A 23,626-nucleotide genomic window follows, 5' to 3' on the forward strand; every position below is an offset into this window, starting at 1 on the left:
CATGCTGCAGAGCAACTAAGCCCGTGTGCCACAACTACTGAGCCTGCACTCTGGAGCCCACGTGCCACAACTACTGAGCCCGCGTGCCACAACTACTGAAGCCCGCAGACCTAGAGCCCGTGCTCCGCAAAAGGGAAGTCATTGTAATGAGAAGGCCGCGCACCACAACGAAGAGTAGCCCCTGCTCGCCGCAACTAGAGAAAGCCTGTGCACAGCAATGAAGACCCAACGCAGCCAAAAAAAAAAAAAAGATTTGTTTCGGATGTGGACCATTTAAAAGTCTTTATTGAATTTGTTATAATATTGCTTCTGTTTTATGTTTTGGTTTTTTGGCTGCGAGGCATGTGGGATCTTAGCTCCCTGACCGGGGATTGAACCTGCGCCACCTGCATTGGAAGGCCAAGTCTTAACCACTGGACTACCTGGGAAATCCCCCACAGTTTAATTTTGTTTTTTGGTTTTTTTTACATCTTTATTGGAGTATAATTGCTTTACAATGGTGTGTTAGTTTCTGCTTTATAACAAAGTGAATCAGTCCACAGTTTAATTTTGAATTGGGTGTATGCCCATCTGAATTGGGTATATGCATTAATAAAAGAGTATAAGGTAGCATGACTGATAATATTAATTGATTATTAATGGTTTAATTGATTGACATAATTTTTTCACCTGCAGTGTCTCACTTGGTCTCTACAACAACCACGTAAAGCAAGTTTTATTATTTTCACACTTATTTTACATAAGGAAATGGAGGCTTAGGGAGTTAACACTTTTCTAAGTAGTCTGAATCCAGGTCTCCTAAATCTCACGTTCTTTCCACTATTAGCCCATGAATCAAGCAGAGTACTTTTTTTGTCTATTCAAATTCTCAGGGTATGTTGCCAAGGTATCTTTTTCCAGAAAGTCTATTCTTGTAAAATGTCTTTAATGCTTGCCCACTCCAGTGATTATTTCCAATAACATTTCTTTTCTGTTAATAATATTAATGCTAACTGTAGAAAATCTAGAAAAACTTGTTTTTAATCCCATGCAGATAACTACTGTTAACAACTTAGTGTATTTCTTTCCAGTATCTGCCTATAAATAAATATACTGCCTATAAATATGTACACACATATATACACATACACACATGTATATACACATACATATATATTAATAATTTTTTTATAAAATTGTACTCATACTATAAACAGTGTTGTGTCTCGCTTTTTCACATAGTATGATGTTGTGAGACGTGGCATGGCCTTGTGGTGAAGGTTAATTAGGCCCTTGAGCCGGAATGTAATGGGCCTGTTAGCTGTGCGCCCTTGTCAATGCTACTAAGCCTTTTTGTACCTTAGAACAATATTAGCTATTACAGACCTTAGTGCAAAATATGGTCTATCCTGTGCACTCTCCTCTCAGACCAGGTGATCTCTGTTCCTGGGTTCAGGAACTGCTCTGTGTCTGAAACACATGCTCTCCCCTTCCCCTTGGCCAGCAGCATCCTAGCTGTCAGTTCATCTTGCTCATACCCTCCGATCTGTTGTGCACCCCCCACCCCATGACCTCCGTAACATCCACTCCAACCAGTTGACTGCCCAGAGGCAGCTCCCTTACAGTCTCTGGACTGTCTCCCTGAGGCAGTCTGTGCATCTGCAAGCTTTTTGTCAACGTGGACTTGCTATTTCACTTAACAATATACATCTTGGATGTCGTTTATATCAGCACATAGGGCACTGCCTTGCTTTTGTTTTGTTTGTTTATTTCATTTTGTTTGTTTTAAATTGCCATATAGGGGGAAGGCTTTTTCAAGGCATGCCATGAAACCTAAAAGCTATAAAGGAGAAGTTGATTGATTTGGCTATGTAAAAATTAGAAGCTTCAGTATAGGAAAACATACCATAAGCAAAGTCAAAAGACAAAACAGCCTCCACATTCAAATGGGGCTCTAACACTGCTCCGTGCGTGACTCTCTCATTTGCTCGGCTTGTACTTTACACAGAAAACCAAAGTCATCAGGTGCAAATTTTCTCTGCTTCCACCACCAGACCTCAAAATGTATTTGAACTCAAACCCATCCATTCCACCTCCCACCTGTTAAAACAGGCGTCTCCCCTCCTGTCTGAAGCTAACGCCGCCTCTGTGCTGGGATCCCATCCCATCTTGCTCTAGCAGGACTGTGGCTTTGTTAATTGCCCAAGTCAGCCTGCCCTCCCTGCTGCTCCCAGCCTGTGTATTACCCCGGCCCGCTGGGTTTTACCTTCTAGATATATCTTGTCTCTGCCCTCTCCTCTCTTTTCTCCCTTCACTCTCTGGGGGCAGGCCTCATCATTTCACGCCTGGACCATTGCAGTAGCTTCCTCCCTGGGCTCTTTCAACCTGGCCATCCTTGTTTTTTTGGCTGCGCCTCGTGGCTTGTGGGATCCTAGTTCCCCGACCAGGGGTTGAACCCAGGCCCTCGGCAGTGAAAGCATGGAGTCCTAACCACTGGACCACCATCAACCTGGCCATCCTTGATGCTGTCCTCCGCACAGGTGCCAGCGGAGCATCTAAAACCCAGGCCTACTCCCATCCCCTGCCATAGGTCAGTCTCATCTGCTGTAGCTTGGGGGTCAGAGCCGTGTGGAAGGAATCCCCTTGTTGGTGAGGGAGCACCTATAATTTGGAAAAAAACTTCCCATGCCATTCGAGTCCCAGACCTTGATAGCTTGCCATTGCAAAGCCCTCTCCTCCACTACCCCTAACTGCCCAGCTCCCCAGATTCACCTGCCTTGGACTTTATGTCCTAGTGACAGCAACGTGCCACACACCTACCCCACTCCTTCCAAGAACACGCTTACTGCCCTACTTCACCCGGCGGCTCAGCCATCCTCGGCCCTGAGCCCCAGGCTGGGGACGTGACACCCCCTCCTCCAGGTAATCCTAGCATCCTGCACATTCCTAAGTGGTTTGTTGAGCAGCCTGCTGGTCTGGATGCCTCTTAGGAGGCTGGTTGGGAGGTGACTCTAGCATGTAGAGCTCATATCACCGCTTGAACCTCAGCTTTGGGTCCCAGCAGCCAATTCTAGGGCAATGGGAACCGTCCCGCTTCTTTGCTTCATAGCATCTGTCACTATATTGAAACTGTATTAAAATGGTCTGTCTTTGTCCCCACACTACACTATGTGCATCTTGAGAGCAAGGATAGTGTCTTGTTTTTCACATGGCCTGGCACGTACCCAGTGCTACAGCTGAACTGAAAAGGGACTTGGCAAACCATAGACCGAGTTTAATGTTTTCTTGATCATTGTACTGGAACAGATGGTCATAAAGACAATTTATGAAATGTCATTAGGTTAAGTGTAAATTCCTGTAGTTACATCCAAAAGTAACAGGCGTGTGCATTTTTGGTGGACCACCATGGCTTTGCAGCAGTTCATGTGATAAGAGGTGGGGATTTTCACTGGGGAAGCAGCCTCGACGTGGGTCGCCAGTGTGGTGAGGCTGCAGGATGCTGCTGGGATGCTGGCCTGCCCCGCTGGTGTCCCGGAGACGTTGCTCTGTCATTGTCCCCATTCTCTCTCGTTCTTCAGTAAGTTTCCCTCCCATCCTTCCTTTCAGCCTGTAAACATGCCCATGTGTCCCCCAACCTTTAAAACCCAGTTCCTCGGGGTGCCCCCCTCCCCATCCTTTCCATTCACACTCTCAAAAGAAGAGATCCTCACCGCCTCCCCTCCTCACCATCCCCTTGCTTACTATCCGAAAACCCTTTTCCCACCTTTGATTCCAGGACACCACGTTCTCTTGGTTCTTCCTTCCTTCCAGGAGCTAACTTAGCCTTATGGGAAAGATGGAGACCCTCCAATGCAAACTGCTTGCCCATTTCTGATTTTTTCCACCATGACGTCGTCAGATACACCCCGCCCTCCCCACCTCTCCCTGACCATGGTTCACCGACTCCCTGGTTCCCTTGAGCCCGCCTCCTCCTTGCTCAGTCGTCCATCTCTCTTCTGTTGCACTTCTTGCCCATTCCTTCCGTTTTGCCCACGAGCAGGTACAGATCTTCCCCTTCCTTACACACCCTACTGCCTTCTCAAATATTTTCCATCCCCCTAGGAACTTCCTGGGATCCTCTGCCCTTCACCACTAGCCTTTTCCAAAAAGAAGGCCACTTCCCTGCCTCCCCCTTCCCCCTCTCCCCAGATGTTCAACATCTCACAGTCTGACTTAGGCCTGAATTCCTCTGCTGCGGCTGCTCCCCAGATGGCATCAGAGACCTATCCAGCGTCTCTCTTTTTTTTGGCCATGCCACACGGCTTGCAGGATCTTAGTTCCCCGACCAGGGATTGAACCCCAGTCCTCAGCAGTGAAAGCCTAACCACTGGACCACCACGGAATTCCCAGCATCTTTAATTTAGTGCCTTGCCTTCCCCTCTCCCCCTGGTTCCCATCCTCAGGGATCTCCCTGAAGGATTTGGCCAACTCCTCCTTCTAGGGCAGCCCCCGGTCCTCATCTTCTCCTACCACGTTGTCTGCACTTTCTTGGGCTCCTGCAGTGGCCGCTCCTCCCATCCTAGATGGAGACTTTCCCCAATGCTCTGTCCTCGGTCTTTTCTCTTCTTGACACTTTCTCCATTATCTATAATAATAAACAAGGAGATGAAGAGAGGTGCTGAGAAGACTTTGAGGATAGGGGGAGTTCTTTGGGTTGGTTTGGTGGTACTGCTGGGTTTTTGTTGGCTTTTTATTGGGGGGGATGGTTTAGGCAGAATGGCATGAGGGATTCCTTAGGGTACAGCAAAGAGGGTTGGAAGGAGACCAGCAAGCCACATGTCGGTTTCGCTATTTTCTGGATGTGCCCCAAACTTTCTTTGCCTCATGGTCTTTCTCTACCTGTTGTGTCTTACCCCCCGCTCGTGACCTTTGTATCATTCTGGTCATACTTCTCTTACCAGTCAAATATGACACTGTAGTCATTTTACCACGTACTGTAGCTCATACTGTCCATCAGTTCACTTAGGTTGTCTGGAGATCAGGACTTGACTTATTTTAACTCTGGAACATTTAACAGAGATGCTTGCATGTAGGGGGTACTCAGTGTTCCTCAGGAGCATCAGCTGATGGGAAGAGCATGAGTCTTAGATGTAAACAGACCCAGACTCTGATGCTGATCCTGGCCTTGATCCTTGTTCATTGCGTGACCTCAGGCACATTGCTTACCTTTCTAATTACGGTAATCGTGAGGATGAAATGTGATATTGGATGCTCAAGAAATGTGAGTCCCCTCCCCTTCCTGAGATGAAAGGAGCTGGGAAAAATGGAGTGGGCTGGGCACCAGCGTGGGGGATGCTAGGACACCCAGTGAGACCAAAGCCAAGCATTTTTGCAGGCTTTGGGGGAAAGCCATCTGCGAGACTGCCCTCGTTTGCCGTAACCCAGGATCCTCCATGAATGATCTACAGTTTCAGCCCTGGAAGTGGCCAGAAGTAGGAGACAGAATGACCTAAAGCATCATCTGAGGACATGCTGATATCACAGGATGTGTCTCCACCCATAAATGACGGGCCAGTGGTTAGAATATTTCTGCACTTGGTATCGCCCTTTTGGCCTTCACACCGGCTTGCCTTAGTTTGCTTTCCAGCTGTTTTTACAGTTTTTTCTCTGCTTTCCTCCCTCCCTTGGCCCCCACTACATGCGTGAATACCAGTACCCAATCCAGGTGCCCCCTTCCTTACTTTCCCTCCTTCAGAGTTCAGCTGCTAGGGTAGGACGTTCCAAGGTCTTATCACAAGTCTGACAGCTCTTCAAATAGCATCACACAGTGTCATTGTGGAGCTGGGCAGATGTGTATTCCACCTGCAAAATTCTTTGAAAATGAGGAAGAAGCTGGTAAGCCAGCAAGCAGATCCATTTGGAGTGATCCAGGGTATCTTTCTCTTTCTTTCTTTCTTTTTTTTTTTTTTGAGATTTTTTTTCTGTTAGCATTTTTAGATCAACCTAATTATTTTTGGTTACTGCATAGTATTCCTTAGAAATAACGTGCCCTAGATTGTTTGAACTTTCTGCTCTTGTGGAAACATTTAAGTTGTTTTTGCTTTTTCCCTAGGAACAATGTTTCAGGGAATGCCCTTGAACATGGCTCATGGGAGCATTTTTCTAGGACAGATGCCCAGGGGTTAGATGATATATATATTTATATGTATTTGAAATTTTATTAGATCCTGGCAGATTGTCCAGATCAAAGACTGTATGTACTACCACAGGAAAAATGTTTTCTTTTTTGGTGTCATCATTTCATGTCTTGCATAAGAAGGTCTTCTCATTGCTAAAGGTATAAACAGATTTTTCTGTAATTTTATTCAAAGTTTGTAGTTTTGCTTTTTACATTTGGCTCCACACACCCCGCCCCAGGGAGGGGGACTTTTTCCATTGTATTGGTACCACCTGAATAGTCCGCTTTGTTTTTAGACTTGCTGTTCTATTTCACTAACCCAAATGTTTGCTCCTGTACTACTGCAATCATGTTTTGAGTGTGTTTGTCCTTTAAAAAAAAATTGTGGTTATATATATATATATATATATATATATGTATATATATATATATATAAAATCATAAAATTTTTCATTTTAGCCAGTTTTAAGTATTAAGTAACAGTTTTAAGTAACCAGTTTTAAGTATACAATATACAGGTGGCATTAATCACATTCATAATGTTGTACAACAATCATCACTATTTCCAGAATTTTTCATCAGTCCAAGTAGAAACTCTCTACCCATTACACAATAGCTCCCTTTTTGCCTCCAACCCTGTGCCCTGTAACATCTACCCTACTTTCTGTGTCTGTGAATTTCCAAATTCTAGATTTCACATAAGTGAAATCATACAATAATTGTCCTTCTGTGTCTGGCTTGTTTCACTTAGAATAAGTTTGCAAGATTCATCCACATTGTATCTTATATCAGAACTTCATTTCTTTTTATAGCTGAAGAATATTCCATTGTATGGATATACTCCATTTTATACATTCGTTCATCTGTTGGCGGGCAACTTGGGTTGTTCCACCTTTCGGCTATTGTGAATAATGCTGCTCTGAACACTGGCGTACACTTACCTGAGTCCCTGTTTTTAATGCTCTTGGGTATATACCCAGGAGTAGAACTGCTGGGTCCTATGGTAATTCTGTGTTTAACTCTTTTCCTTGGTGGCCACAGAGGAGATGTCATTTCCTTCACTGTTAGTAGAAAGATCAGTCCCTGAGTCCTGTGCTTACTCCATTTTTACATTCACCTGCCCACATTTCCCCCCACCCCTGGAGCCAAGCACAGAACTTGGCACATGGTGGTACCAAGTAAAGGCCAGCCTGGGTGGGTGGGTGGATGGACAGATGAACTCCAGACCACTGGAAGAGCAAGATTTTCCCTGACTGTATAACGAGACAGCAAGAAGCAATGGAAAGAGCCTGCAGCCATACTATTGGTGCATGCATCCAACAAGAGACCTGAGTTCTGTTTCTTACATGAGCCCTTAGTTTCTGTGTGTCTTGTTTAGCTCATCTGTGAAAGGCAACTGCACTCCTGCTGGACAGGATGTTGAGACATGAGATCTGGGTATGAAAGCCCTTTGCTGAAGTCAAAGGCACTCACTGGCTGGAGAGATCGCAGAGTCCCATGTGTACCCCGCACTCAGAATAGAGCCTGGCACATCGGTGAACTGATTTTCTTGCATGCGTTCATTCCTTCATCCAACCACTGTCTACTGAGTGCCTGCTCTGTGCCAGGCAGTGTTCTGGAGGCTGGGCTTCAGCCATGAGCAAGAGAGACAACAAGGCCCTGGCCTCATCAATCTGCTCAAGAACAAGATCCAAGAACAAGCCCCAAGAGTCCTAACTGCCTTCCCAATGCTTTTGGTACCAACTCTAGACTTTTTAAAAACACAGCAAGAAATGCTGGTGGAGAGCTTGTATTTTAAGGAGGTGTCTCCAGCTTTAAGGAGAAAAATGGATGTGAAAATGTAAAACAAAGAATAGGCCAGGTACTTGGCAAATCAAGCAGCTTGAAATGCCATGAGGGAGGGGAACTTTTGGGGGGTTCTATGTGAAGCAAAGGGAGAGAAAAGATTCCAGATACTCCCCTGACTGCCACCCACAGGAAAAATGTGAGAGCCTCCGAGCCTCTTCTTGCAGGAGTTTAGGGGTGGGAATCAGGGCGACTGTCACCAGGCTCTCTGCAACACTAGGTTTGCCTAGGAATGTTGCTGGTGACACTTTGGCCCTGTTTGGCCCCATGGGAGACAGAGGTTGGCTTATCTGGTTTGGTCACTGAGCCCTGCCCCTCAGGAGCCCTTGGAGGTGACCCAAGAGCTCATGGCCACTGAGCACACATCCCATGCACTGCGTATCAATCATCTCATTGAAGCCTCTCCACAGCCCTTGATCACCTCCGGAAAACAGGCTCAGAGAAAGTAATGGCCTCAGTCTGGGTCACGCAGTTATGCACAACAGAGCCAGAATCCTTGCTCTTACCCGGACCCTAGTTGAGCCAGATCCCAGAAGCCAGGCAAAGGGAGGAGCAGCAAGGTTGATAGGGTAAGAATTGGCAGGAGACTCTAGGTAACAAAACCTGTTACACCCACAAGGACAGGTTTTATGATTTATTAATAAACTTAGCAATAAAGGGATTTTTTTGGAGCTCGGAAAATTTTATGGGCACTAATACGTAGTTTCCAAAGTTCTTTCACATATGTTCTTTTTCACTTGATCCTTATAACAACCTCTTTTAAGAGCAATGGTTTTGGTTTTTTTTGTTTTTGCGGTACGCGGGCCTCTCACTGTTGTGGCCTCTCCCGTTGCAGAGCACAGGCTCCGGATGCGCAGGCCCAGCGGCCATGGCTCACGGGCCCAGCCGCTCCGCGGCATGTGGGATCTTCCCGGACCAGGGCACAAACCCTCGTCCCATGCATCAGCAGGCGGACTCCCAACCACTGCGCCACCAGGGAAGCCCACAAGAGCAATGGTTTTTATACCCATTTTATAGACAGAGAGTAAGTGCCCTAGATTACACTGCTAGTGTGTGTGTGTGTGGGGGTGGCACCCTGACAGTTGTGGGCAACAGCCTTATCAAGGGTTTCATTTCCTGTGTGAGATTCTCAGAGCAGAGGTGACCCCAGCCCGGAGGAGGAGCAGGAATTCCTCAGCCTAATGAGGTCACAGTTTGTTTCTTTCCCAAACCTTTATTACTCAAAGCATGTATTCTAGTGAATGCAATTGACATATATTTGTTACTTACCAGTCTTTTCTCTGGAACATGAACCTAGCTTTGCCTTCATACAATCATCATTTATTAAAGGGACTGTCACCCCCAGTGATATCAGTATATTTAGTAATGGCAGAATCTTCCCTGCACATATTCCTCAAGGTCTCACCTGAAGTTTGGAAGAGCTACTTGCCCTGGGCTGGGCTGGGCTTGGGATGAGACGAGGTTCCTGACCCCATAGGATCAGCCAGCACATGTAATCCCACCAGAGCTAGAGATGTACACAAAGTGCTGTGGGGAGACTAACCCTGTCTGGGAAGACATCACAGAAGAGGTGAAACAGAGACAGGAACACAGGTGGCCTTGTAGGGAGAGGGGCCGGCTCATGCAGAGGCCCTGTGGAAGGAGTGATGTGGGATGAGGCTGGAGGGGCAGTGAGTCAGAGGAAGGCCCTTGGGATTCTCCCTCGAAAGCCATGGGTAGGGAGCTCTTGGGGTTTTTAAGGGCGTGATCTGCCTGTTTCTGAATGATCCCTGAGGTGGCAGATGGGGAATCTGGAGGAGAGGAGACCACTGTCCCCAGCATCTTGCCACCTAAGACCAAAAGACCATGACAGAAGTGGACCCTGGCCCTTGAGTCTCTGCTGAGGTGCTCAGCCTGGGAGAATTTCCGGGAGGAAGGAGCAGCCCCAGCGGAGGTGAACAGGTGTGGAAAGAGTGGGATTCGGACCACATTGACCAGGGGCCAACGTGAGGGCCACAGGCAGTGAGAGCTGTGGGAATTCGCTTCCTCTCCCCGTGCCTCCCCTGCAGGCCCCCTGCCGCATCTCCCCTCCCTGCTTGTGAGCACTGCTGCTTGGAACACCTTTGTCTGTCACTTCCTGTAGGAAGATGTCCCTGGCCTTCTGCTCCTTCCCCCACCTGCCTCCAGCCTCTGCTTGGTGCTCCCTCGCCACCTGCACTGTTTTCTTGTGCAGGTAACCCTCACATGGGCTTGAAATGATCTGCGGGCTGAGACCCTGGCTTTATTTGTCTCAGTAGTCATGGCACTTAGCCCAGTGCCTTGCATATAGTAGACACTCAATAAAGGTTTACTGAATGGAACTAGAAGGGAGAGGTTAGTAAAAGCTGGGTTAACATGTAAGGGGTGTCGAGGGCAGAAGGAGCAACAAGTGAGGCAGGTGGGTGTCGGGGAGGGGGCAGGTGGAGGGTGGCCCGTGCAAATAAGGGTGATGGCTGGCAGAGAGAGGCCAGATGTGGGTCTGATTGACTGGGCAGCCAGAGAAACAACACACACACACACACACACAGACACACACACACACAGACACACACACACACACTCTCTCTCTCTCTCTCTCTCTCTCTCTCTCTCTCATTGATTATAGGAAATTGGCTTACGCTACCATCTGCAAGCTAGACACCCCAGGAAAGCCAGTGGTGTAATGCAGTCTAAGTCCAAAGGCCTGAGAACCAGGGGAGCCAGTGGTGTAAGTTCCAGGCCTAACTGATATCCCAGCTCATGTGATCAGGCAGAAAAAGAACTGAAATCTCCCTTCTTCTGCCTTTTTGTTCTATTCAAGCCTTCAACCTTGGATGATGCCCACGCACTTTGGGAAGGGCCATCTTCTGTACTCAGTTTCCTGATTCAACCTCTTCCTGAAACACCTTCACAGACACACCCAGAAATAACATTTAGCCAGATATCTGGGCACCCTGTGACCCAGTCAAGTTGACACAAAATTAGCCATCACAGCAGGCTAGGTGATTTCAGAGTCAACTAGCATTACCAAGCACCCCCCTGTGGCCGTGCTATGTGCAACCATTTGCCCCCCAAGAATGGGTATTACCCTACATACAAGAAGAGAAACTAAGTCTCAGCATTCACACCTAAACAGAGCAAAGCCTCTTCCCATCCTTGGCAGGTGTTGGGTCGTGACTACAACTTGCTGCAACTTTACCTCTTTTCCACCTCAGACCTTCTGTGGCTTCATACTCCATCCTACTCCAATGTACTATTTTAATGATTATTATTACTGACAGCGATAATTAACATGTGTGGTGCTATAATAGAAACGACAGCTAACTCTTACATAACATTGGATATACCAGGCAATTCTCTGTGTTTTACCTACATTAACTAGACTCCTTTCATCAATGGGGAAATTGAGGCACAGAGAGGTTGAGTGACTTGCCCAAGGCCACATGTGGCCAGGGTTGCAGCCCAGGGTCTTATCTGACTTTCCCAGTAAGCTGCCCAAGGCCATATGGCAAGAGAAAGCTGGAGGTTGGACTTGAACCTGGGAATTTGGATTTAAAAACCTTTATTCATCCAGACTTCTGACTCTGCCTTCAGAATCCTGGGATGTTTTTACTGTGAGGGGGTCCTCGAAGACCCTCTCACTCTCCCTCCTTCTCCCGCAGGCCCTGTGCTCACAGGTGTCCCCTGCCCCATCTGCCTGTGTGAGCAACTGCCTTCTGCTAAATGGCTTTTATACAGAGCCCATGTCCTGGCTCTTAAAAAGGAATGTGTGGGATGAATAAGCACCTAAAAATAACTCCAGATCAATTTTTTGGGTGGGGTGGATTGGGGTGGGGAGAGGTCTGTGTTTTCCTTTCTCTCCTCTCCCTCCCTCCCTCTGCCCCCAAGGCCCATAAACTGCTGCTGGCTGACAGCTGGGCCAGGCTGGCTTCCTGTAAGGCTGTAATAACACGGAATTAGCCTGGCGGCCGCCCTCCCCAACACAAAAATGCCAGTGCTTGGTCACTACAGACGTCTCCAAGTTGCTGCCTTCCTGCCCTGGTCCATGCTCCTGGGACAGGTCCTTGTTCATCAGATAACTGGGCGAGGCAGATTCCTGAACTTGTCCTCCCCATGGAGGAGCAGTGGAAAAACCCCTCCAAGTGAGAGGCTGGCAGCTTCTGGGCTGGGTCATTTGAGGGAGCCCCAAATTCCTGCCTCCAGGGAGGAGCCTGGAGGGCAGGAGCGGAGTGCTCTCTGGTAGCCTGGGCCCCCGCATCGAGGTTTCCAGGCCGTCTACTGACTCAGGGACTTGGCTGAATGGCTCGCATCTGTCTCTGTGCTTCTAACAGGCCCCTTACCCCCACCAGCCACCCACAGGCTGCCTGGAGAGGATTTAGAAATCCAGCAGATCTTTGCTGCCCAGAACCCGCCAGCTAAAAGCGGCATCCTGAGAGTGGGCTACGTTTCTTCCTCGGCAGAGTCTGTCTTGCAGAATGGATTGGTTCTGGGGCTATGCCAGGCATTTTTGTACAGCTCAGCCGTGCTTGAGGTCTCTTTCCCCTGTGATGTCAAATATGTAGAAAGGGACACTGGTGTTTAATATGGCAGGGGGAGGGGGGATGGAATGGCAATGTAAAGCGGGAAAAGAAACCTACCAGGGGCAAAGGGTTCAGAGGTCCCCGCTTATGCTGAACCTTTGGCCAAGGGATGGAAAATTCCAGGTGGAAGCTCAGAAATTCCCAGTGTAGAAGTGCTAAGGGAAGCGCCACACCTCCTAGTCTTCTGTCCCCCTAGTCTTCAGCCAGGACTGGGGCGGGGCTTCCTGTGCCCCAGCTGTGTGGTTGGTCAGTGGTTCAGTTGTTCCCAGTCTCGGGTGCACATCAGCACATCCTGGGGGAGCTTGAAAATGCCAGTGCCCAGGCTCTGTCCCCAGGCCAGTTATATCAGCATCCCTGGAGTGGGGCCCCACCTTCCCAGGTGATGGCAGCATGCAGCAGGGGTGGTGAGCCACCGCTGGCAATAACCTCTTTTCCTCCACCCTCCATCTTGCTTCTCAGCTTCTGATTTCTCAAATTCAGAGGTGGGCACTGCCACACCAAGCATCATGTCTTACATAACGGGCTTGGTAAATAATGTTGAGGGCTGCTGTGCCGTTGATGATGATGATGATGACGATGATGATGACAATTTAGGCCACACTCTAGGGACTAGAAGCATTCAAAAAGTCCTTTCCTATGACTTCATTAAAAAGAGTCCCCTAGGGCTTCCCTGGTGGCGTGGTGGTTGAGAGTCCGCCTGCCGATGCAAGGGACGCGGGTCCGTGCCCCAGTCTGGGAGGATCCCACATGCCGCGGAGCGGCTGGGCCCGTGAGCCAAGGCCGCTGAGCCTGCGCGTGCAGAGCCTGTGCTCCGCAATGGGAGGGGCCACAACAGTGAGAGGCCTGCGTACCGCAAAAAAAAAAAAAAAAGAGTCCCCTATAGATACTGAAGGGAAAAGATCAGTTTGAAAGTTGTACTTAAGGTCCCAAAGGGCTCTTTTTTTTTTTTTTTTAATTTTTTGGCCACGGTGCACTTGGCATGAGGGATCTTAGTTCCCCAGGGATCAAACCCACGCCCCCTGCAGTGGAAGTGCAGTCTTTTTTTTTTTTTTTGCGGTACGCGGGCCTCTCACTGCTGTGGCCTCTCCCGTTGCGGAGCACAGGCTCCGGACGCACAGGCTCAGCGGCCATGGCTCACGGGCCCAGCTGCTCTGCGGCATGTGGGATCCTCCCGGATTGGGGCACGAACCCGTGTCCCCTGCATCGGCAGGCGAACTCTCAACCACTGCGCCACCAGGAAAGCCCTGAAGAGCAGAGTCTTAACCACTGGACCACCAGGGAAGTCCCCCAAGGGGCTTAGAAACAAAGGTTCCCCTTCACCCACAGCCAGCAAATGACCCATCCTCTGAGAGCTTTACTGCCTTCACCTGGGCCTGGCCTGAGTTGGGTTCTCTTGTCCTGAGGACCAAGCGAGCCTCCCAGATGGCCCTCCTGGCTCCCTTGACTCCCAGGAGACTCCTGGATCTGCGTCTCTGAGCCCCACCTACGCAAACTGCAGCGTGGCCAGAGGCCCTCCCTGGGAACGTGGCCAGCCAGCAGGGCGGACTTAATGCAGTGAAGACCACGTTCCTCCCCGCAGTGCCCCGGAAAGCAGGGCCCTTGTCCTATTTCCTCCTGATTCCTCTTTACAGGACCACTTGCCCCCAGCCCCCAGGGTCAGATCTTCCTCTGCCCCGCCTTCATCCTGCAGCCTTCCCCTTTCCCAATTGTCCCCTTCTTGAAGCCCTGTCTCCCTGGCTCCCCACTGCTGCCCTTGACCACCTGCAGCTTCCAGCCTGTCTCCTCCCTGGAGCCTCCCAGGCAGCACTCCCAGCGGCTGGCCTCAAACACAGTGGGGCAAGAGAGGATCTACAGGCTGGAGGGGCAGCAGGAGCCATCACTCAGCCCACCCTCTATGGCCCAACTCCCCTCCACCCTCACCAGGGGCTCCAGCCAGCCTCAGCCCAGCTCCGAAAGCCAAGGGTCACTAGCCCTGCTTTACCTCTTGAGTCTGTGTCTGGCTCTTCGTACACAGGAGCCTGTCTGTCTTTCTGCTGCCTACACATGAGCCTGAGTGTCCTAGCTGGGACTCCCTCTCCCTCCCCGTGGACCTGCTCGGTGAGACAGCTCCGCTTCCACACAGATGCACGTGGCCTGTTTCACTCGCCACGCTTGGTCACGCTACCCTCCTGCTCAGCCCTGCTGCCCAGTCTTCCTGCATGTGCTCCGATTTTCGCCAGCTGCCCATCTCCCGCCACAGTTCCATCCACACGCTCCTTTCCCGGACCCCACAGGAGGAAAGTTCAAGTGCGCTGGCAGTTGAAATGGGGTGTAGGGCAGTCCCTGTCCATGTAGATGCACGAGCTGCTCCAGGATTGGCAGGGACCTGGTAGCAGCCCTGCACAGTCCTCATAAATTGCCTGAGAGCTTCTGGTTTTCTCGATTTGAAACTGCTGTCTGCCCACTCATGCCCCAGCCCATTTATGTGTATCACTTCTCTGGAGGGAAGCACATTTCCCGGATGCTTTAGCAGCTGCAGCAACTGAAGTCCCAAAGGGAGCCACTGGTAAGCAGGACTGGAAATAGAATTCTAGATCTGGAGGTTCGCAGATGATAAAACCGGGGCTCAGGCACTCAGGCTCATGCACACTTAGTGCCAGAGTGAGGGGGTACCCCAGACCACTGGCCCTTCCTCCTAGGATGGCCCTTTCCCTGACCAGGAGGGGGCATTTCCAGGAGCTGCACCCCCGGGCTCCCGAGTATGTGCCCACAACTCCCTTGGTGCTGGAGGGGGCCTGATGATAGCAGAGCCCTTGACCTTTCCCAACTCTTAAGTGGCACTTCAGGCCTCTTCTCATTACTCATTTATGCTGAGGGTCCCCAGGGGTAGCTGTGACATCTCCAGCAGTCCCATCAGGGGCAGACTCATCCCAGCTGATGGAGGGGCTTCCATGGCCTTGCTCCTGGAAGGCTGACAAGCTGTCAGCAGACAGTGATCTGAGCCCCAGCAGTGTCCGAGTTTACCCTGCGAAAGTGGGCTGTGGATACAGAGGGAAAGCAGGGAATTTGCAGGCAGACGACCTGTCATAGTCGCATCTATGGGACCTTGGGAAGACACTGGCCTCTCCGTAGCTCAGCATCCATATCTGTGAGCTGGGGGGATGAGACAGGACAGTGTAGGCAGAGCATCTGGTCTGGTGCCTGGCACGTTGCAGGTGAGTTCCTTGCTCCCATGTACCCTGTGATGGGCAGGCCACTCACGGATGTTTATTACTTTTAATGCAGGCTCAACACTGCCCCTCAGTAGCTAAACTTTTATTGAGCGGCTGCTCAGAGGCCAGGCCAGAGCCCTTGTGCCAATTTGGTGGCACTGCCTGCTCGGTGCCCAAAATAGAGATTTATGGAGATTACCACCCATGCTCCTGTTTGGGCCTCTTGTGAACATCAACACACCTGAGGCTGGTCCGGGTGAGGAGGGCTGGTGGCCTGTCCACAAGAAAGCCAGGGGTTCCTGCAGACCCGGTACCTGGCTGTGGCGTGAGCTTGGGACTCCAATCAGATGAGTTAAGCTTCTGACAACCTGGCCCTTCAGGACCACAAAGGATGAGGCTTCTGGGGGCAGCTGTGGCAACTCATTGAGCTGAGTCATTTCACACGGATGCCCACTGAGATCCAGGGCTCGGCAGAAACGTCCAGGTGGGTAACCTTTTTGCCACCAGCTGCCCCTGCCAGCCAAGGGCTTCCCCAAGAGAGTTATCAGCTTCACATTTTATTGTCACCATTGTCACCAGCACCTGGCTATTGCTGAGAGGTTCCTATAGAATGAAATTTGCATATTGAAAGCAAATAACTAGGATTCCATATAAATTAGAGGTATGCTCCAAGAGGTCATGGGAAAGACTTCCCACTGCTTCCAGCTGAGAGGTTTTGGCAAGATAATGTGGGGATGGAGGCTGATTCCCTTTGTAACCTCCAGATGCTGGGGTAACATTTGTAACCACCAAGGAGGTGGGAATTTTAGTCACTACCTAGTAGTTCACTCTCTTTTCTAGTACTTTCTTAACTCTGGGGTCTCCCTTCTGCATTCTCTGCTTTTCTTTTACTTCCCCTCATTCCCTTATGGTTAAGGGATTTTCTTGGTCATGCCCAGATATCTCATTCATTGATTACAGTTTCCTGCCTAAGCTGCAATCATTTTCTCTCTCCCTGGCATGTTATAGTCAATATTTATTTTAACTTCAGTTTCAGAATTTGGGACAATGCCAGGTATCTCGAAGATATAGGCCTGTTTAGTGTGTTCAGGGGAAATGTTTCAACTACTTAAGGAGTCATTTCTTAGGGCCCATCCTTGCATATCCATAGCAGATGGGCCTATTATACAGCAGCACACACAGCGGAGAGGGAATAAGGGTTGAAGTCCAAGGGGCAGCTAGCAGGCCCTGCGGTACCTGGCACTGGGGATTTATGCAAATCACTTAGGGGAAGGAGGGGAAGGCAGCCAAATTCAGTGTAATTAATATATAATTAATAAACAAGGTTTTAAAATGAAGAAAAACAACCCCGTAAATTAAAATACATACTAAAAATAACATAGTTCACACTTCCTGCCAACCCCAGTGAGGGCAGGTTTCCCACAGGTAGGGCAGAGCCAGGTGCCCAGGATGCTGCCCAGTGCAATTCAGCGTGAACCCGCAATAGGGGCTACGAGCAGAGTAGGGGCTACGAGCGGGGGCCCTGGAATACACTGCCTGCGTTCAACCCTGGCTCCCCTGCCTATTAGCTATGGGGCCCTGGCAAAGGCACTTAACCTCTCTGGGTCTCCTTCCTTATCTGTAAAATAAGGATAATAATAGTAACGCTTAGTATACAGGGTTGTTGTGGGGACTAAAAGAAAGAACGCCTGTAAAGTACTTGTCATAGTTCCTGGCACCTGGTAAGAACTCAGGAGACATTATCAGTTGCTATTATTATTCACAGCATGACACAGTGCCCCCTCACCTCCCACCCCCACTGCCAGCAGCACCCCCCTTCCCACTCTCCTTGTGATGCCCTGCCCTTCAGGTATCCTGAGATACATTCTAGGTCAGGGGACTCTTTATGCATCTTGAGGTTTTTTTCTTTTTCAACTTTTAGGGGTAATCATGCCCCTGCAGAGAGAGGCAGCGGAAGGCTTTTCCCTCTGGAGTCAAAGTGACTCCTTGAAAAGGCCAAGTTCTGTCCAAAGAAAGACCCATGGAAATACTCCATGATGGAGCCAGCAGGATCACAGGCGGTGCTGGGATCGCAGTCACCCTGGCCAAGCCTCTGTTTGCAGGTGTGCCCGCACGGGAATATTAGGAGCTACTCAGCTGGTGGCTGCTGTTAATGTCCTCTGTGGCTCGGCTGGGTATAGTGGCTGTAGTTCTATATTTTTTCTCCCTATAAACCTATTAACTTACTGTCATTTAAATCAGAATGACTACTGTTATCCTTGGCTTTTTTTTTTTTTTTTTGGTTTCTTTTTTCTTATGAATTCAGCTTTTTAAGAAGAAAATATCTAGAACTTTTCAGGAACTAGCCACCAAGGAAATGGGGAGATGAGTGTGCTAAAGCCAAGCCTGGGGCCAGCCTCCCACGGTGCTGTGTGCTTTACAGGCACTGGTTTGCTTTCACTCTCACATCAGTCCTGGGAGGTAGAATATTTATTTCTTTTCAGGGAAGAAAACTAAAATTCAGAGAGGTTAAGGAACTTACCCATATCTAGAAAGTCATGCAGCCAGATTTCAACTTGAGGTCTGTCTCACTCCAGAGCCTACATTTTTGAGAAAGAAATGTAACAGCCACCATTTAATTTAACAGCCACCGTTATGATGCAGGTAAAATCTTTCATTACATTCTCCTTATGAAATGCTAAAACACGTGAGGCAAAGCTAAAGAAGCTTTGGACCTCCACTCCCCATCTCAGTGCCTTTTCCGGCTTTCTTTCTTCTACAACACCTCACGTGCAAAATAAGTCTTGTAATAATAATAATACCTATTCTATCTGCCTTAACCTGAGTTGAATGAGATAATGGGCAAAAAGACATTTTATAAACTTTGCAGCCCTCTGTATATGCTTACTGTTAGTGGTAGCAGGTAGCATAGTAACATGCATATATAAGGCCATTTTGTAGGGAATATTGTTGTTTTTTGTTTTTTAAATATTTATTTATTTATTTATTTAGGCTGCACTGGTCTTAGTTGAGGCACGCAGGATCTTTTAGTTGCGGCATGTGGAATTCCTAGTTGCAGCATGCAGAATCTTTAGTTGCGGCTTGTGCACTCTTAGTTGAGCAGCATGCATGTAGGATCTAGTTCCCCAACCAGGGATTGAACCTGGGCTCCCTGCATGGGGAGGGTGGAGTCTTACCCATTGGACCACCAGGGATGCCCCTATTGTTTAGTTTAAACCTCATTACTGGGAATTAATGGAATCTCATGCCTCAAAGTACTCAAACGCCCAGCCCTGAGCCTCTCAGCGGGGTCTTCAGTGTGGTCGTTGTAGGGCTAGGCGGCAGAACCACGGTTCTCCAGTAGGTGTCACCCTCCACCAGGACACATCCTCTGCACCTTCTGTACCGGCTTCCTGGGTCCATTTAGCACTTCTTAGTTGAAATTAGGTGGAGCAGTGATTCCCGTGTGGAATTTGGGTTGACAAGAGGCCTGGGGCAGGTAAGTAAGTATGGGGTGGGGCACTCAGGGAGGCTCAGCCTCTGCCTGAGGGAACTCACAGGTGAGCAGAGAGAGCCCAGGGCAAGGACCACCCCCATCCAAGGTTGATGCAGGCTATACCCAGAGGCTGTCCATTGCAGGAAGGGACTCTGAGTGACTGGCTGGATGGGTCAGGGATGTCTTTGTAGAGAAGATGATGTTTAAGATGGGTTCTAAAAGGTGAGAAAGAATCTTCCAAGCTGAGGAGGTGGGAAGGGCATTCCAGGAGTGTCCTGCGGTGGGCCAGGACTTCATTGATGGGGTGGACAGGAAAGGATGGGAGAAGGTGGCTAGGATGGAGGGGGATGAGGCCAGGTTAGTAAGGACCTTGAGGGCCAGATGAACTGTGCAAGGGTTTTTTGTTTCATTTTGTTTTTGTTTCCATTTGGGGTCAGCCAGTAAGCAGTCACAGCTAAAGGTGTAGAAGATGAACTGGACATGTAGCGACTGGAGGCAGGGAGGCCGGTTAGGAGTCTGTGGTTTAAAGTCTTATCCAGTGCAGGAGCAATTGGTATGGGGAGGGAAGACATAGACTGGAAACAGTTGGCAAGAAAGAACTGCATGGACACGGGAACTGATTAGGTGGGGTGAGAGTGGCAGTTGTCAATGGAGGAATTAAGGCTGACCTTGATGTTTCTAGCCTGATGAACTAAGTGGATCTGGAACCATTAGTGAAGACAGAAAACAGGAGCTGGAGCAGATTGTGAAAACAGAGGGAAAAGAAAATTTTATTTTTGGATTCCTTGAGTATGAGGTGCCTGTGAGACTTCCCCAGGTGTTGATGTCCGGTAGACAGTTGAATACAGTGACCTGGAGCTGATGAAGAAAGGACAGCAGCCTGAGGGGCACAGCATTCTTATTTTGACCTACTGTTTCTCTTTCTATCCAGTTTATTCAAAAGAGACTCCTCCAGCCTGAGCTGGGATTCATACATATTTCAAATTGCTTCTCTCTGTAGTGACACAATTAGAAATGCCTTTCCTTAAAAACCTGAGATCAGGGGCTTCCCTGGTGGCGCAGTGGTTGAGACTCTGCCTGCCGATGCAGGGGACACGGGTTCGTGCCCCGGTCCAGGAAGATCCCACGTGCCGCGGAGCGGCTGGGCCCGTGAGTCATGGCTGCTGAGCCTGCGCGTCCGGAGCCTGTGCTCCGCAACGGGAGAGGCCACAACAGTGAGAGGCCCGCGTACCGCTAAAAAAAACAAAAAACAAAAAAAACCCTGAGACCACAGATGCCTCTTGGCACAGCCGCTGTGGAATGGGGAATGCAAAGCCCCCATCTTTTCATTTCTTCTCTAAGTCTGAACCTGTCACCCCAAGAAGAGTTGCTGGAAAGGCAGGCACCCAAAGATGTTTGTGTGCTGGGCAGGCCTAGCAGGTGACGGGTTAGCCAAGGCAAAGAAGCCCAGGCTCTCTTAAGAAGCCGTCTGCTCCTTCCGTGTATGTTGTGTGCGCATGTGCATCCGTATGCTTGCCTGTAGGTAATTTCTTATTTGCCAGGGTGCCCCCCTGCCCCCCAAATGGAGCAGGAGAGGAACAGCCCTATTCATGGCTCCTGCTGGCCTCTCTTTCACAAGAGCAGCTCCCCAGCAAAGAAGTCCAGCAGAGAGAGCAGCCCTGAGGCAGGCGCCTGTCTGGAGCGGTGACACTGGCCCTCACTGCCTTTGGGCAGTATGTTAGTTTCCTGTGTCCATTGTAACAAATTATCATCAACTTGGTAGCTAAAACAACAGAAATTGATTCTCTCCTGGTTCTGGGAGCCGGAAGTCCGAAATCACATCACTGGGCCAAAATCAAGGTGTTGACGGGGCCCACTCTTTTCACAGGCTCTAGGAGAGAATCTCTTCCTTGCCTGTTGCAGCTTCTGGTGGCTGACAGCACTTCTTAGCTTGTGGCCGCATCACTCTAATCTCCACATCCTCTGTGTGTCATATCTCCCTTTTACAAGGATGCCCAAGGCTGCATCAAAGGTCTACACAGATAATCCAGGGTCTTCTTCCCACCTCAGGAGCCTTGGCTTAATCATATGTGCACGTGATCTTTGCCACGTAGAGTAGTATTTACAGGTTCCAGGGATTAGGACCTGATATCTTTGGTGGTGTGTGTGTGGCGGCGGCGGTGGGGGAGCATCATTCAACCTACTACAGGTAAGGTTTGGGAAAGATCTTTCATTCAACCCTTAACACCTGTGTGTGAAGCAGGTGTCACTATCCCCATTTTAGCAATGAGAAAATGGGCTTTGCCAGCTAAAATGTCAAGATCTATTGGGAGACCTTGATCAACCCCAGGCCTAAGGGCTCATAATATTTTTATTTTCATTTTTTCATTTATTATTATTATTATTATTATTTTGGCCACGAGGCACAGCATATGGGATCTTAGCTCCCTGACCTGGGATTGAGCCCGTGGCCCCTGCATTGGAAGCACAGAGTCTCAACCACTGGACCTCCAGGGAAGTCCCGGGTTCATAATATTTTTAAAACATGAAATCTATCTTTTTTTTTTTTTTTTTTTAAAGAAAAACGGTGGTTGTCCATTTAAACAACCAGCAGATAATCCAAAACTCATTTCTGCGTTGGGTGACTCCTGCTGGCTCACCTGGCCCTGACCTCCCTTGGGTGTCCGGGTTGGAGGATGAGGAAGTGGTGGCATGCTTCCCTCCTGCCTCGTACCTCATTTGGGTTGACTCTTGTGGACATGTCAGTAGCAGGGTCTATGGGAGCCCAGAATACCAGAACTGACCAGGGCACCCTCCTGCCTTCCCTGGCTGGGGCACAGTGCTGGAAGAGCTGGGCTTGCCAGGGGCAGCCCTGGGGTGGGGCGGGAGAGTCAGTGTGTGGTCCAGACTCAGGGTTAGACAGAGAGACCTGGGCCCAGAGAGCCTATTCCTGAAGCTGAGGGACACTGGACTGGGCTCCGGAGCTGGGAAGTAAAAATAACCACCATGACAAAAAGCCCCTGACCTTCCTGTACTTCTGCTTTTATATCTTATTTATATCATCTTTTATATCATGGGGTTCTCACATCCCCCTAGAAGGCAGGCAGAGAAACAGCCCCTATGACATAGATCAAGAACTCAGCTTTGAAGGGGAGGGTGCTGTCCTAGTCAGCCCAGCAGTCCCTGGGGCCAGGATGGGGGACTTACCAGTGCTGCCTCCCCAGCCCCTTGGTGTGGGTCAGAGGGCCAGAGTTGTGGATGCATCCTGTCACCTGTTTATAAAAACGGATTTCACTCCGTGGCAGCATGAGAAGCTCTTTTGGGCTTGGGCTGCACTGTCCTTAGTGAGGTTTCTTCTGCCCTCATTTCTTGCCAGGTGTGTGACCTGGGGCAAATCACTCCCCTTCTCTGGGCCTCAGTTTCCTTACCCTGTAAAGCAGGGTTGGTATAAGTGGACTGAGGTCCGTGCTGACTCCGCTGAGCTGGAAGGCTGCTTCTTCCTGCTCCTCCGAGGATGTGAGGCAGCCTGTGTTGAAACCATTGGGCCTCCGGCCTTTTTCTGGAGACCGTGCCCCAAAAGAGCATTTGCCAGGAGCCCTTTTCCGCCACCAGCCGCAACTCCTTGCAGAGAGGAGTCTGTCTCCCATTTCTCTTAGGCAGACTAGGCATTGAGTAAGGGAGTCTCTGGCTTGAGAGAAAGGGGCTCTGAGCTCAAGGCAGACATCATTTAGAAGCCAGTAGGCAGGTTGGCTCTGGGCTCCCTTGCGGGGGGCCTCGGAGCCTTCCGGGGATACCTGTACCACTTCCTGCTATTCGTCCATCTGTTCGCGGACCCCAGACTCTTCTGGGCGTCCCCTCCGGATTAGCCGCAGGCGGCTAACCACTGGGTCTGAATTCCGCCTTTGTCCAGTGAAGCCAAGTGGGGAGGGGCCGAGCAGACCCCCTGCCCCCACTGGAATGTCGGCTCCGTGCGCCCCCGAGCTCTCCCCGCTTTTCAGCCGCCTCCGCCGCCCACTTCCCGAGTCCCACTGACCCCACCACCCAAACGCGCACACCAGCACACACACTCACACTCACACTCAATCCCCGGCGGCCTCGCTGCGGGCTCAGCGATCCTGGCCGCGGGCCTCGGGGAGAAGCGACCTTTTGTTATTCAAATCACACCCTCGCCGCGCGCCCGGGCCGCAGGCTCCGGCCCCGGGAATCCGTCCATTGATCCCACCCCGCCCGGCATCCCCGCACTTCCAGCACCGTCACCGCCACCGCCACCGCCGCGGCGGCTCGGGCGCCTGCAGCAGATTTCGGGATTCCCCGGCCCCCGGGCGCTCCATCGCGCCGGGCCGCGCCTCCCCCGCCCCCGGTGCGCGCTGCGGCTCGGCGCGCGGCCCCCTCCCCTTCCCCGCCTCCCCTCCCCCTCCCCTTC

At 50.1% G+C, this 23,626-nt stretch overlaps 1 protein-coding gene across 3 annotated transcripts in view; it reads left to right on the top strand.

Moving 5' to 3' along the window:
* Positions 1–23,626, top strand: part of HIP1 (huntingtin interacting protein 1) — a 407,412-nt gene that overhangs the window by 46,550 nt on the left and 337,236 nt on the right. The window lies entirely within an intron of this gene.

The sequence above is a fragment of the Mesoplodon bidens genome (assembly GCF_964165515.1).
Source record: "Mesoplodon bidens genome assembly, chromosome: 15".
NCBI classification, from domain to species: domain Eukaryota; kingdom Metazoa; phylum Chordata; class Mammalia; order Artiodactyla; family Ziphiidae; genus Mesoplodon; species Mesoplodon bidens.